Raw genomic sequence first — 15,015 nt, forward strand, 5'->3', positions numbered from 1 at the left:
ACATTCTGAGCAGGTGAATGGCCTCTCCCCGGTGTGAACTCGCTGGTGTCTCTGTAGTTGATATGACTGAGTGAATCCCTTCCCACAGTCTGTGCAGATGAACGGCCGCTCCCCAGTGTGAACCAACTTGTGTCCCAGGAGGTCGATTGACCGAGTGAAGCCCTTCCCACAGTCTGAGCAGGTGAATGGCCTCTCTCCAGTGTGAACTCGCTGATGTACCTTCAGTTCCGATGAGCAAGTGAATCCCTTCCCACAGTCTGAGCAGGTGTATGGCCGCTCCCGAGTGTGAACTCCCTGGTGAGCCATTAGGTCAGATGACCGTGTGAATCCTTCCCCACAAATTCAGCAGATGACCAGCCTCTGCCCGGTGTGATATACTGGTGTGTCCACAGGTGGGAAGACCGACTGAATCCCTTCTCACTCACAGAGTAGGTGAATGGCCTCGTCACAGTGTCAACTTGGTGATGTCCCTTCAGATGAATGGGTTTCCTCCCTTGTTTAAAATGTCAGGCGTGCCAGTCAGTCAGATGATTGAGTGAATCCCTCCCCACAGTCTGAGCAGGAAGGAAGATCGAGGAAATCCTTTGTTCCACTTCTTAAATATCTGGATAGAGACAGCAAAACTGGTGTGTGGTGTTCGAGATTCCCATAGATTAATTCTTTGTCATTTTTAACCTGTAAAAAGATATACAAAATCCATCAATGGGTGTAGGACAACATTTCAGATGAGATCATTTGAGTTGTCACGGTGTGATCTGGCAACACACTCTTACAGTGAAGTTCAACCCGAGTTGGAGAGAGAAATCATCTTCTAACTGGGCAGAGAGCTGGTATCTGGAATGACCACTAAACTCTCAGATGTTCTTCCTGTGTCACTAAGAATGGGGGATTTCTGCCATCTCCAAACTGTGACCTGACTCAGTTTGACTCTCTCCATTGATATTTTTCCCTGTTTACTGAGCTGCATGGGTGCCTGGCCCCACAGCAACTGAAATACTCACACACAAAAAGCCAGCAGCGCATTCCATGCACCCACCACTCTCTGTGTAAAAAAAACTTACCCTGACATCCCCTCAGCATCGATTTCCAAGCATCTTAAAACTCTGCTCCCTTGTGTTAGCCATTTCAGCTCTGGGAAAATATCCTCTGGCTATGCACACGATCAATGCCCCTCATCATTTATACACCTAAAAAAGGGTCTTAACATAAACAAGGACATTACACATTATATGTGATTGAGTTCATCTGCACGTTCACACAACCTATGTAGCAGACCTGTAACAGGTAATGAAGGATTTTCTCACCAAAGCTTTTGCACATTGTCCATATGTGGTTTGCTTACTAAACTATGCTTTAAAAAGTCAGATTTGCAAATATCACTCCACTTCTTCCCACTTGCAAATTCTCCAGCAACTTTTGCATCGCCACAACACACACAGGTAACACCAGTTTCTATATTGGACATAAATATTTCCGCTGAACCCACCAGAGGAATTGAGGATATATTAAAAAAAATCATTTTGAACCTATGTAATCTCTGACTAAAAGAATAATTGGTACTGAATAGGAATTTTGAACTGAAGTGAACTCAGTCTTCAGCATTTAGCTAAGACAGGCTCAATACCAGTTCTCTGCAGCTTGCAGAGAGACACACTGAGAACTGATAACATTATACATTGTACTCTCATTAGCTGATAACATTATACATTATACCTTAGCTGATAACGATTGTTCTCTTGTTTGAGTAAATGGAGGAGGACTCAGTGATAGGACAGGAATGAACTTCTGTTTGAAATTAAGCCAGGGCCTTGCAAAGGGAATAACTGACAAGGACTGGACAGTACATCCACCTGTAACTAAAACCTTGATTTAGCAAACTCTCAATTCTAATAATTACGTTTTGCACCAACAGACTTGTTGGGTGTACCAGTTCAAATAACATCTTAGAAAAGTAATGTATGGGCTTGCCATGTACAAGTATACAGCTGTAACCTGAGTCAATAACAAGTCAGTCCACTTGTTAAGATAGTGGCAGTGCTTGCATGCCTTCCCTTTGACAACTGGGTCTCAAACTCCTGCAGGAGAATGCACAATAAACTGTGGTGATGATAGGAAACTGGGCTTCTGTGTATTATTTGGATTCAACTTTTAACATTTGTCATCATGAACAGGATCCCAATACAGGGAGTGCCAAGCAGACGGGCTGAGCAAATGGCTGGACCACTCTGGGGACTGCAGAGACTGACCGGGTGCCCAATAGTTATTTTAATTTTTGTTGCTGTCCGTTAGTTCCTTTGCAGGTACAGTCCCTCGTGGCAGGAGGCAGATCTGCCATGTAAATTAATCAATTGCGCAGGATTTGCCAGCCGGGTAAAGTTACCTGATTGATAATTGAGCAGGAGGCTTTGTGCCGAGTAAATGACAAAGAGAACATGGGTCAATTGCAGTCGATTTAGAGTTTTCCAGACAAGGAAAACGATTTTCAAATGTTGAGTGCAGCGCTGAATAAGAAATTGGGGAACAATATGTGGCCACTGGGGGGGAACCTGGGATATTACCTCATGAGAACAAGCAGTAAATTTGATATGGAAAATGAACTGTGGAATGAAGTGGAAATTGTGGTAAAGGGAATGGAAGGAAAAGCAGATGTGCAGTGGAACGGTATGTTATTAGCAAGTTGGAGTAAGAATGCATGTGACAATGGGATAGAGGTATGACCTGCAAAGGTTGGGTGATGCTAAAAGTGAAGTGTGAATGGGTGCAAGGATGCCGAAAACGAGAGCAGGAAAAACAAAGTAAGCAAACCAAGGCCAGCCTTGATAGGAGAGAAGGGCAGGAACATCAGACAGACAGACAGATATACTTTATTGATCCCAAAGGAAATTGGGTTTCATTACATACTGATAGGGAAACAAGGGATCCCAAACCCATGTCTGTCATACCAACCCTGTTTGAGGACAGTGACCATGATGAGGAGTGGGCACCACCCATACCTCTCCTACCTTGCCACGGGCCAAGTGCACCCAGTGCCCCAAAACCCCAATGGTGACTGCTCGGGTAACAGGGAAGGGAGGTTCTCTTTACTCTCAGATCCCGAATGGGAATACTGAGGATTATTTCGAGACAGGGAGGGAAGAATCCAATAAAACCACAGAGTTAATGGCTCCACAAAGACAATTACCCACCCGAATGCTGCCCAATCCACGAGCAGGAGGAGGGAGAGCCCTCAGTGATTCCTGTGTATGCACCCTGGAAGCCTCAAGAAATGATAATGATCATGAATCAGGCCCCAGACAGAAGAGAAAACCCAGCACAGTTTGCTCAGTGTGTCCACAGTACAAAAATGTTTACTGCGACTCCACAAGATTTATTTGGTCTCTGCTGCATGACGAGGGGTGAAAATGGAAGGCAGATTTGAGATACCAAAGCTATCAGGAGTTACAGGTGGGAAAACATAATGAGAATGAACAGACAGGCCAGATTATTCAAGCCTTGGAAAGGGCTCTCCAGCAACCTGTGAACATCACTAAAGTACTTGAATGCAAGCCTAACCCTGGGGAATCAGGATCAGACTATTGGGAGTGATTTGTGGCCTGCTACGGCACCTGCACAGGAGACCAAACATTTAATGATTGGAATCTGTCCCCCCCCCCCCCCCGTTCAATGCCCTACTGCTCCAATGCTTACCAACTGAGTTAGCCAACATGATTAAAACAATTAATATGGATTGGCCTGACAATGACCGAAATCGAATGTGATGAGCTTTGACATATCATTCTGACCAGACTTTCGAATCCTGATCAACCCTGAAGGGAACTAATATTAAAGGTGACCATGTTCAATGGAAAGGAGGATGTGAGTGGGCGACATCTGGGGATCAGAAATGGGAACAAAAACCTACCAACGGACAGGTGGGGACAACAACCCGTTTAGAAATTGACAAGCAAGGATGCCTCCTACTGTGAGTTCCACCCCTGAGGAAGAGCCCAATGTAATATTGCAAGTTGCTGGAATTTCATTTCTGTTTATGGCTGATGTTGGGGCAATCACAACCACTCTCGATCAGGAAATAGTATTGGAAAAGGGATTCCAGCTATCATACGCTACAATCACTCTGTCTGGGTTCGATGACACGGAACACACATATTCACGTACATGACTACCGGAAATAATTCCCACTACGGCCTGCCAGAGATGCTGAGCTCTGACAATGGCCCACACTTTGTGGTGAAAGTAAACAAATGGGTATGTAACAAACTAGCTATCAAGCAACAATTCCACTGTGTACACCACCCACGGGCCGCTGGCAGAGTGAAAAGAGCCAATGGCACTCTGAAGAGTAAACTGGCCAGACTAACAGCGGAGACTGGACTCACTTGGTTGAAGGTCCGACCATTAGCCCGAATCCACATGAGGGTTACTCCACAGGGGAAAACAGGGTTGTCACCAGCTGAAATCATTTCTGGACGGCCCATGAGGACACCCTGGGAACAAAGTCTCAGGATTAAAGCCAAAGTGAATAAGAATAAGGAACCTTGGTTCTCGATGGATATTGGAACTCTGATAAAGAAGAGAGAGATGCATGACATGTGTAAGAAACAGGGAGCAAAGAAGGTACTTGAGGGGTATAAAAAGTACAAAAAAATACTTCAGGAAGAAATCAGGAGGGCTGAAAGAAGACATGAGGTGGCGTTGGCAGTCAAGCTGAAGGACAGTAAGAGCTTCCACAGGTATATTAATAGCAAAAGGATAGTTAAGGGATAAAATTGGTCTTCTTGAAGATCAGAGTGGTCGGCTATGTATGGAACCAAAAGAAATTGGGGAGATGTTAAATGTTTTTTTTTTGTGTGTGTCTGAATTTACTAAGGAAACTGGCATGGAGTCAATGGAAATAAGGCAAACAAGTATTGAGGTCATGGAACCTATACAGATAGATGAGGAAGAGGTGCTTGCTACCTTGAGGCGAGTAGATAAATCTCCAGGACCTGACAGGTTATTCCTTGGGACCCTGAAGGAGACTAGTGTTGAAATTGCAGGGGCCCTGGCAGATATATTTAAATATCATTATCTACGGGTGAGGTGCCAGAGATTTGGAGGATAGCTCATGTTGTTCCGTTGTTTAAAGCAGGCTCTAAAAGTAATGTGGGAAATTATAGGCTGGTAAGTTTGATGTCGGTCATGGGTAAATTATTGGAAAGAGTACTAAGAGATAGGATCGACAATTATTTAGATAGACACGGACGTATTAGGGAGAGTCAACACGGCTTTGTGCACGGTAGGTCATGTTTAACAAATATATCAGAGATTTTCGAGGCGGTTACAAGGAAAGTGGATGAAGGCAGGGCAGTGGATGTTGTCTGTATGGACTTCAGTAAGGCCTTTGACAAGGTCCCACATGGGAGGTTAGTTACGAAGATTCATTCACTAGGTATACATGGTGAGGTAGTAAATTTGAATGGGAACTGAGAAAGGGAGAAGTCAGAGAGTGGTAGTGGAGGATTGCTACTTTGAGTGGAGGACTGTGACTGGTGGTGTGCCACAGGGATCAGTGCTGGGTCCAATGTTATTTGTCATCTGTATCAATGATCTGGATAATAATCTGGTAAATAGGGTCAGCAAATTTCTTGATGATACAAAGATTGGAGGTGTAGTGCACAGTGAGGAAGGTTTTCAAAGCTTGCAGAGGGATCTGAACCAGCTGGAAAAATGGTAGATGGAGTTTAATACAGACAAGTGTGAGGTATTGCACTTCGGAAGGTCAAACCAAGGTAGAACATACAAGGTAAATGGTAGGGCACTAAGGGGTGCACTAGAACAGAGGGATGTAGGAATACTGATACAAAATTCCCTAAATGTGGCATCACATGTAGATAGGGTAGTAAAGAGAGCTTTTGGTACTTTGGCCTTTATAAATCAAAGTTCTGAGTATATGAGTTGGAATGTAATGGTGAGGTTGTATATTGCATTAGTGAGGGGGAATTTGGAGTATTGTGTGCAGTTTTGGTCACCGAATTACAGGAAGAATATTAATAAGGTCGAAAGAGTGCAGAGACAAGGATGTTGCTGGGACTTGAGAAACTGAGTTACAGAGAAAGGTTGAATAGGTTAGGACTTTATTCCCTGCAGCATAGGAGAATGAGGGGTGATTTGATAGAGGTGTATAAAATTAGGATGGGTATAGATAGAGTGAATGCAAGCAGGCTTTTTCCACTGAGGCTAGGGGAGAAGAAAACCCAGAGGACATGGGTTAAGGGTGAAGGGCAAAAAGTTTAAAGGGAATATTGGAGGTGGGGGGGGGGGGGGGCTTCTTCACAACTGGGTCTGACTGGTACTGGCATAACTGGTTCGTCTGGGCACATTCTGTCTCACTCCCAACTATTTTGTACCTTCCTTTGCACAGGCATGTAATGCCTAAAGGACCAGTGTTTGAGTAAATGAGACTCACCAGACTTTCTCCTGACTGAATCAATGGAAACCCTGAGTCAGATGGGTTCTCTCCTGTTTATGCTCTCAGTTCTCGGGCTGGTTCACTTGTTGCTGTTCCCATGTCTTCAGTCGTGGTTTTTCTTCCAATAAATCTCTCACTGCAGGTCTAACTTTAACATGAAAGATAATGAAGCACATTAACAATGAAAAGGAGGACCAAACATATCTGCTTAATGTTACTAGGAACAAAACTCACTGAAATTTAAACATTGAAGGAAAATATAATGATCTCAGTGAACAATCTTTTATTGTCCCTCGCATGACACAGACGATACGGGATTAGAAGGATCCATCATCCAGTCACGGTAAGACATACGACACAGGAACAGAATCAGGTGATTCGATCCATCTGGTCTGTCCCACCACTCAACCAGGGCTGATTTTTATTCCAGCACCATATTCCTGCCTTCCTCTTGTAACCCTGAAGCTACTCAGCAATCATCAGTATATTAATCTGTCACAAATATACACAAATGACAGCCTCAAACAAATTCCACATATCAGACATCTTTTAGTCAAAAAAAAATTCTTATCTCAGTTTTAAAGGGAAGCATCTTTATTCTGAGACTGTGCTGTCAGATCGCAGACTCCCTGTCTGATGGAAACATCCTCTCCATGCCCACTGTATCCAGGCTTTTCAGCATTCGGTAGGTTTACTTAGCCATACACCCCTCCACCACCCACACCGTCCCTCTGAACTCCATCGAGCACAGGTCAAGAACCATCAAATGCTCCTCACACGTAACACCGATCAAGAGATTATTCATGTGAACCTCATTAGCAACAACTGCATTGGCCACATTTCCAGGGATAAAAGACAAATTGGTTCCAGCAAGTTGTGCTTCCTTTACTGTTATACTATCACCCCATTTCCAGATTAAAACAGGACCATTTCAGGAAATTTGTATTACAGATCTTGTCTTGTCTATACTGGACCGACCGCCGTCGCTGGGCTTGCAGGAGTAACGTGTGGCTCTGCTCTGCTGCGTGGAGCTGAGGCTCGAACCATTCTCCCCCTGGACTTCCCAGTCCCTCGGTAAAGCAGGCAGTAAAATCAAAGATCCCCACAACCTGGGACGTTCTCCTTTCTCACCCACCCCAGTCCGGGAGAAGACACAACAGCCATAAAGCTCCAGGACAAACGCGAGGAGCTTCAGGAAGCGAGACGAGTTCGGGGACGTTAATGGGACTCAGTGGCCAAAATCACACCACGTGATCTGGCATCACAAAGCGGAGGGCGGAGCAAATCTGCGGCACACAGCCTCACGTGACCTGTCGGCGGGACTTCCATTTCAATTCTGCGGAAACAGACAGCCTGGGCTCCTGGTTTGGATCGTTCAATGCAGATTAAGTGAAGTCGCAACATTTCTGACGAGCCCAGTTAGTTGGGAAACAAATGAATTCCTGGCCCTCAGTTCGGGGCTCACGGCCAACATCGGATCTCCCCGCTCGGGATCGGTCTCAATACTCACCGATGGGAAAGTGATATCTTCGGCCCGCAGACAGTGATCCCGACGGAAGAGACGAAAGTCTTTCGCGAACACACAGCCGACCCACTTCAGCTCTGAGCGGAGAGGAAAACACCGTCCACCCGGAGACTGTGAACATGCGCGGAGAGATTGTTACATCATCGGGAGGCGGGGCCTCGGAAACAGACGCGGAGATGCTGCCCATCTGCGGTTAAATGGGAGGGGCAAACGGGATCACGTGTCAGGATTGGTGACACCTCCCCCCCTCCCCCCAGGCAGAGACTCCAACTACTCATTAGTCTGTGGAAAGAAGCAAACTTGCCGCTCACATCTCCACTCACCTTAAATGTATTAGACGTTTCAACCCCCAGGAAAAATATATCGTCTGTCCACTCTATCTATTCCTCTCGTAATCTTATAAACGTCCATCCAGTCTCACCCCAGCCTGCGCCGCTCTGGAGAAAACAACACAAGTTTGTCCAGCTTCTCGTTATAGCTCATGCCCTCTAATCCAGGCAGTGCCCTGGTAAACCTCTTCTGCGCCCCCTCCAAAGCCCCGACATCCTTCCGAGAATGGGGGTGACCAGAACTGTATGAAACACTCCAGATGTGGTCTAACTAGTTTTATAAAACTGTGTTACGAACTGTAACGTTTTAGAAACGAACCAGCAGCAATAGAGTTCACACTGGAGTCTGGTTTTGATGTTAAAACCATTCTCTTTATTAGTATATAGTAACTTAATGAAATAAAAGAAAGTTGACAGTGTTATGTGTATATATGTGTAAATGTAATTCCCAGAATATCGAGGCTGATGGAACAATGCTTAGAGTCTTGAGATGGTAAAGTAGGAAAGTTCAGTAATCCACGGAATAAATGATGGGACAGAGATATTTGTAATCCAGGGTGAAACGTAGAGAAAAGGCCGTTACTTCAAAATAACCATCGACGACGTTCTTATCCGCTGAATCCGTCCACATACGAGTCATCAGCGAAAGTGACCTGTCACAGGAATACCGTCTTCCAGGGGTTACCACACAACATACCCAGGCAAAGGTTAACACAAGATATGCCAAACCCCACTCCTGTGGATTATACGAAGTGACAGCCACACACAATCGTTGTGGTTCCGTGTACCGATGATCAACCCACTCTTGCGGGCAAAGGACAGTTCAAAGCCTCAGCTGCGACTAACTGAAGCGATCAGCTTTTCCAGTCTCTCTCTCTCTCTTTAGACTGGCCGACTGCCTGTCTGCAGATCGCTCTCTCTCTCTCTCTCTCTCTCTCTCTCTCTCTCTCTCTCTCTCTCTCTCTCTCTCTCGCTCTCTCGCTCTCTCTCTCTCTCTCTCTTATGGTTCAGTCCACAGTCAGCGCTGTCAGCCTGTGACTGACGTCATAGTCCCGCCTCCTTGGAGTCCAAGATCCCTCTGATCATCAACATTGTTCAGGGTTTTGCATTTAACAGTGTACTGTCGCATACATTCCACCTACCGAGCTGCCAAGATGATCATCACTAATCAAATCTCACTGAGATTTCTCAGGTCCTGTTGAATTCATTGCCAAGTGCACAAGTACGGGAAGGTACAGGTACAGAGAAACACTGACTTATGGCAGCATCACAGGCAAGTACATTCAGATAACACAGGGAACACAAGTTATACGATTCAGTAACAATCTGTAAATATGTTTTAAGTCATTAACGATATATAAAATACATTGCGTCATGATCAATAATAAAATGTACATTTTGTCTCAATAACAGACTTGGAAATGTTGAATTTGGTTCCTGTCTCCATTCCTCCTGTAATCCACAACCAGCTCCTTTGTTTTTGTCACAATGAGGGAGAGATTGTTTTCTTGACACCACTGTGTCGGGGTGATGACTTCTTCTCTGTCGGCTGCCTCGTTATTATTTGAGATTAGGCCAGTCAGTGTAGTGTCGTCAGCAAATTTAGTTAGCAGATTGGAGCTGTGGGTGGCGACACAACTCATGGGTGCACAGAGAAAAGGAGGGGGCAAGAAGACAACCCTGTGGGGTATGTGTGCTGAGGGTCAGAGAGAGAGAGAGAGAGAGAGAGAGAGAGAGAGGTGAGCGAGCCCACACTTAGCACATGCCGGCGATCTGTCCGAGGAAGTCCAGGATCCAGCTACACAAGGCAGGGAGAAGGCCGAGGTCTCTGAGCTCCATGTCGATACTTCACGCCTTCGTACGGCTACTGCTCTGCCCATGACTGCAAGGAACTGCAGAGAACATCAGAGAAACAAGCCTCCACTTCGTGGACTCTTCCTACATTCATTCCCCTCCCTCGAAAAAGCAGGCCATGTACTCAAAGACCCTCACAACCTGGACATTCTCGCTGCAAACCCGCTCCCGCATCGGGGAAGAGATACAAAAGCCTTAAAGCGCGAACCACCCGGCTCAAGGACGGCTTCCTGTCTGTGGTTATAAGCCAAATGAATGATAAAATGGACTCGGCCTCAGAATGTAACTCGACCTCAGAATGTAACTCGACGTGACCCTGCACCATATGTCTATCTGCACTGCACTATCTCTGCAGCCATAATGCTTTGTTACATTGTTGTTTTGTCATTTACATTTTTCATTTTTAGAATCTTTTTAACTAGTACATAATCTTCTCCAGCTATAGAATGAAACAAGACTTCAATAGATTAATATGTATAAAATTAATAAAGCTGAAGAAAAAAACTAATCGCAAAATATAAAAATGGAAAATATATATAGGAAAAGGAAGGAAATAAAGAACCCCATCTAACTAGGGGGGAACCCACTAACAACAAAAAAGGGGAAAAACCCATTAGGAATCAACCCCCTGGAGCAAAACGTTTAACCATCATCTAAATATAAAAATAGAATCATCAACCGCCATTTCATATTTATAAAAAAAATAAAAGTGGAAGGAAACCATATAGCATAGTTCAAATTAAATGATAATATTTGGCAAAGAACCCCATCTTCTCTCAAAATCGAATCGAGGATCAAAAGTTCTCCTAATTTTTTTCAAAATAAGACATAAGATTCCTTGAGAAAACCATTCAATTAATTCAAGGGAAGAATTATCTTTGTGTTTTAATAAAATAGCCCTTCTTGTCAATAGTGTAACAAATGCAATTACATGTTGATCTGGAGATGAAATACCCTGAATATGATGTGGAACTATACCAAATAGAACAGTCAACCTATTAGGTCGTAAATTCATTTTCAGAGCTTTAGATCTTGTTGGAAATAAAGATTTCCAAAACGATTTTAATGATGAACATGCCAGAACATATGTGACAAAGTAGCTACTTCAGTTTTATATATATCACAGCATTTGTCTATACGAGGAAATATTTTAGATAGTCTCTCCTTTGTTAAATAATAACGGTGAACAATTTTAAATTGAATTAAACAATGGTTGGCACATATAGAAGAACAATTTCCGTTTTTCAAAACTCGAAGCCAATCTTCATTAACAAAGATCATATGAAGTTCTCTCTCCCAATCTTGTTTAATCTTTAGTGATATGTTCTCATTTGTAATAAAAATAAGTTATACATTCTGCCAATGGAAACTTTCTCTAAGGGATTCAATTTCAAAATGTTATCTAACAAATCAGATTCTTGTAAATATGGAAACTTAGGTAAGCATTGTTGTAAAAAATGTCGAAACTGAACATATTCCAAAAAATGTGTATGAGCGAGAGAAATTTTGTCAATTAGCCCTTCAAAGGTCATCAATCGACCATCACAAAATAAATCTGTAAAAGAATGGATCCCTTTATTGTTCCATAGGAGAAAAATGGGGTCAGTTGTTGAAGGTTTAAATGAAAAGTTTCGATATAAAAAACTAGACAACTAAATTGTTTCAAATTTAAAAAAATAACGAAACTAAACCCAAATCGATAAGAATAGTTTAATAACCGGGTAACGATTTAATTTTGGAATTTTGGAGAGCTGTAAAGGTAATGGAGCTGCTAATATTGAAGTTAAATGAAATTGTTTAACAGCTTTTAATTCCAAATCAACTCATAATGATTTTTGTTTTAATATCAAGCCAATATAACCAAAATCATAATTGTCTAATATTCACAGCCCAATAATACAGTCTTAAATTAGGAAGTGCAAGTTCACCATCTTTTGCAGATCTTTGTAAATTATACTTATTAATTCGTGGTCTCTTATTGTTCCAAATAAAGGAAGAAATAAGAGAGTCAATTTGATCGAAAAAAATTTTAGTTAAAAAGATAGGTATACCAAGCAAGGCAGTAAGGGGATTTGGGTCAAATTGGACCCAAAAAAGTTGTGAAAAGGTATGGAATACTTCCCACCAAAACTTTTCAATTGTAGGGCCAAACCAAATCATATAAATTAAAGAGGCATCAGCCGTGTTGCATTTATTACAAAGTGGAGAAACATTCGGGTAAAAACTGGAGAGCTTCTGTTCAGAATCGTAAGCTCTATGAACCACACTAACTTGTAGAAGAGAATGACGAGCACAGAAAGATGATTTATTAACCCGTTTAAGAATTCGATTCCATCTATCATCAGAAATCTGACAATTTAGGTCATCCTCCCAAGCTCTTTTTATTTTATCAAAGAAGTCTTGTCTAGAATCAATCAACAAGTTATAGATACCGGTAATAGAACCATTTACAAAAGTGTCCTGGTAAACCTCTTCTGCGCCCTCTCCAAAGCCCCGACATCCTTCCGAGAATGGGGGCGACCAGAACTGTATGAAACACTCCAGATGTGGTCTAACTAGTTTTATAAAACTGTGTTACGAACTGTGACGTTGTAGAAACGAACCACCAGCAACAGAGTTCACACTGGAGTCTGGTTTTGATGTTAAACCCATTCTCTTTATTAGTATCTACTTATAACATAGTAATTTAACGAAATAAAGAAAAGTTAGCAGTGTTATAGATGTGTAAATATAACTCCCAGACTATCGAGCCTGAGGGAACAAAGCTCAGAGTCTTGAGATGGAAAAGTAGGAAAGTTCAGTAATCCACGGAATAAATGATGGGGGAGAGATATTTGTAATCCATGGTGAAACGTAGAGAAAAGGCCGTTACTTCAAAATAACCGTCGACGAAGTTCTTATCCGTTGAATCCGTCCACATACGAGTTATCGGCGAAAGTGACCTGTCACAGGAATACCGTCTTCCAGGGGTTACCACACAACATACCCAGGCAAGGGTTAACACAAGATATTCCAAAACCCACTCCTATGGATTATACGAAGTGACAGCCACACACATTCGTTGTGGTTCCGTGTACCGATGATCAACCCACTCTTGTGGGCAGAGGAGAGTTCCAAGCCTCAGCTGCGTCTAACTGAAGCGATCAGCTTTTCCAGTCTCTCTCTCTCTCTTTAGACTGGCCGACTGCCTGTCTGCAGATCGCTCTCTCTCTCTCTCTTATGGTTCATTCCACAGTCAGCGCTATCAGCCTGTGACTGACGTCATAGCCCCGCCTCCTCACGCCGGCGCTCTTAAAGAAACAGTCACAGTACGACCGCAGGCTCGTAACAGCCGCAACACAACTTCCTGACTTTTGAGCTCAATGCTTCAACTAATAAAGACAACCATGTCATTTGCCTTCTTAACCACCCGATCAATCTGTGCAGTCTCTTTCAGGGAGCGATGAACTTGGAGTCTAAGATCCCTCTGATCATCAACACTGTTCAGGGTTTTGCATTTAACAGTGTACTGTCGTATACATTCGTCCTACCGAGCTGCCAAGATGATTATCACTAATCAAATCTCACTGAGATTTCTCAGGTCCTGTTGAATTTATTGCCAAGTGCACACGTACGGGAAGGTACAGGTACAGAGAAACACTGACTTGTGGCAGCATCACAGGCAAGTACATTCAGATAACACACGGAACACGAGTTATACGATTCTCTGTCAGTAACAATCTATAAATATGTTTTATGTCATCAACAATATATAAAATACATTGCGTCATGATCAATAATAAAATGTGCATTTTGTGTCAATAACAGACTTGGAAATGTTGAATTTGGTCCCTGTCTCCATTCCTCCTGTAATCCACAACCAGCACCTGTGTTTTTGTCACAATGAGGGAGAGATTGTTTTCTTGACCCCACTCTGTCGGGGTGATGACTTCTTCTCTATACACTGCCTCGTTATTATTTGGGATTCGGCCGATCAATGCAGTGTGGTCAGCAAATCTAATTAGCAGATTGGAACCCGCCACTGCAGCCCCACAGTGCACTATGTACTGATTGCAAAGCTACGAAATTGCATGTGAATAGCCTCCCCTCCCCCAACTCCACTCTTTCTGCGTCACCAGCAGACTGGGACATCTCACATCTCGCTGCCTCCGCCAGGACATTAAACTGTGAACAACTGTGGTCAGGGACTGCTCTCTGGGGTACTCCAAACGCTACCTCCTTCCAGTCTGAAAACGATCCACTCATCCAGACACACACTACCGGCAGTTTATCGATCTCCAACGAAAAAGCCGAATCACCTACTCCTGAGGGTCAATACCATTGCTGACTCTGAGTTCACCACCGTCAAATGCCAGGAGGGACATAATAATCAGAAAGTCTCTAGTCACAGCCGTGTAAATAAAATGTGATCTCAGTGGGTGTGTGGCGCATGCTCAGAATGCGAAGGAGACAGACAGACTGAGCCAAGTCACAGACTGATGAAGGGGAGGAATGATCCATTTTGATACAGAGAGGGAAGCGGAGAGATTGATGTTCTGCCTGATGCCGGAACTGTGGCCAGTTAGAAGATGAAGTCTTGTCCCCCCAAGTTGTTTTGAGTTGTGACAGTGTTTTTCTCAGAAGGCACCATGGAAAGTAAATAATCTGAGTGGAAATGTTGTCCTGCACCCTCTGACGTGGTTTGTAAGCTTTTAACAGTTTAGAAAAGACAAAGGATTTGTGCATGGGAATCACAAACACAACAGCTCGATAGTTCCGCTGTATCTGTCAGTTCACCAGCGCTTGAATGCCGCCGATCCTTGAATGTGGAGGCGGAGATGGCGGAGAAGACAACGCTCCCTCTTGCTGCAAGGAGAGCC

The 15,015-nt window shown here is 43.5% G+C and overlaps 1 long non-coding RNA gene across 1 annotated transcript; it reads right to left on the reverse strand.

Annotated features, from left to right (window-relative positions):
* Positions 1-253: 253 nt before the first annotated feature.
* LOC132389080 (uncharacterized) lies at positions 254-8,117 on the reverse strand. Its single transcript, XR_009510413.1, has 3 exons — positions 7,959-8,117; positions 6,446-6,596; positions 254-675 (listed from the first exon to the last, which is right to left on the reverse strand). It is a non-coding gene; the product is annotated as an uncharacterized LOC132389080 (long non-coding RNA).
* Between the last annotated feature and the right edge of the window lie 6,898 nt (positions 8,118-15,015).

This window comes from Hypanus sabinus, unplaced genomic scaffold, assembly GCF_030144855.1.
Source record: "Hypanus sabinus isolate sHypSab1 unplaced genomic scaffold, sHypSab1.hap1 scaffold_47, whole genome shotgun sequence".
Lineage (NCBI taxonomy): Eukaryota > Metazoa > Chordata > Chondrichthyes > Myliobatiformes > Dasyatidae > Hypanus > Hypanus sabinus.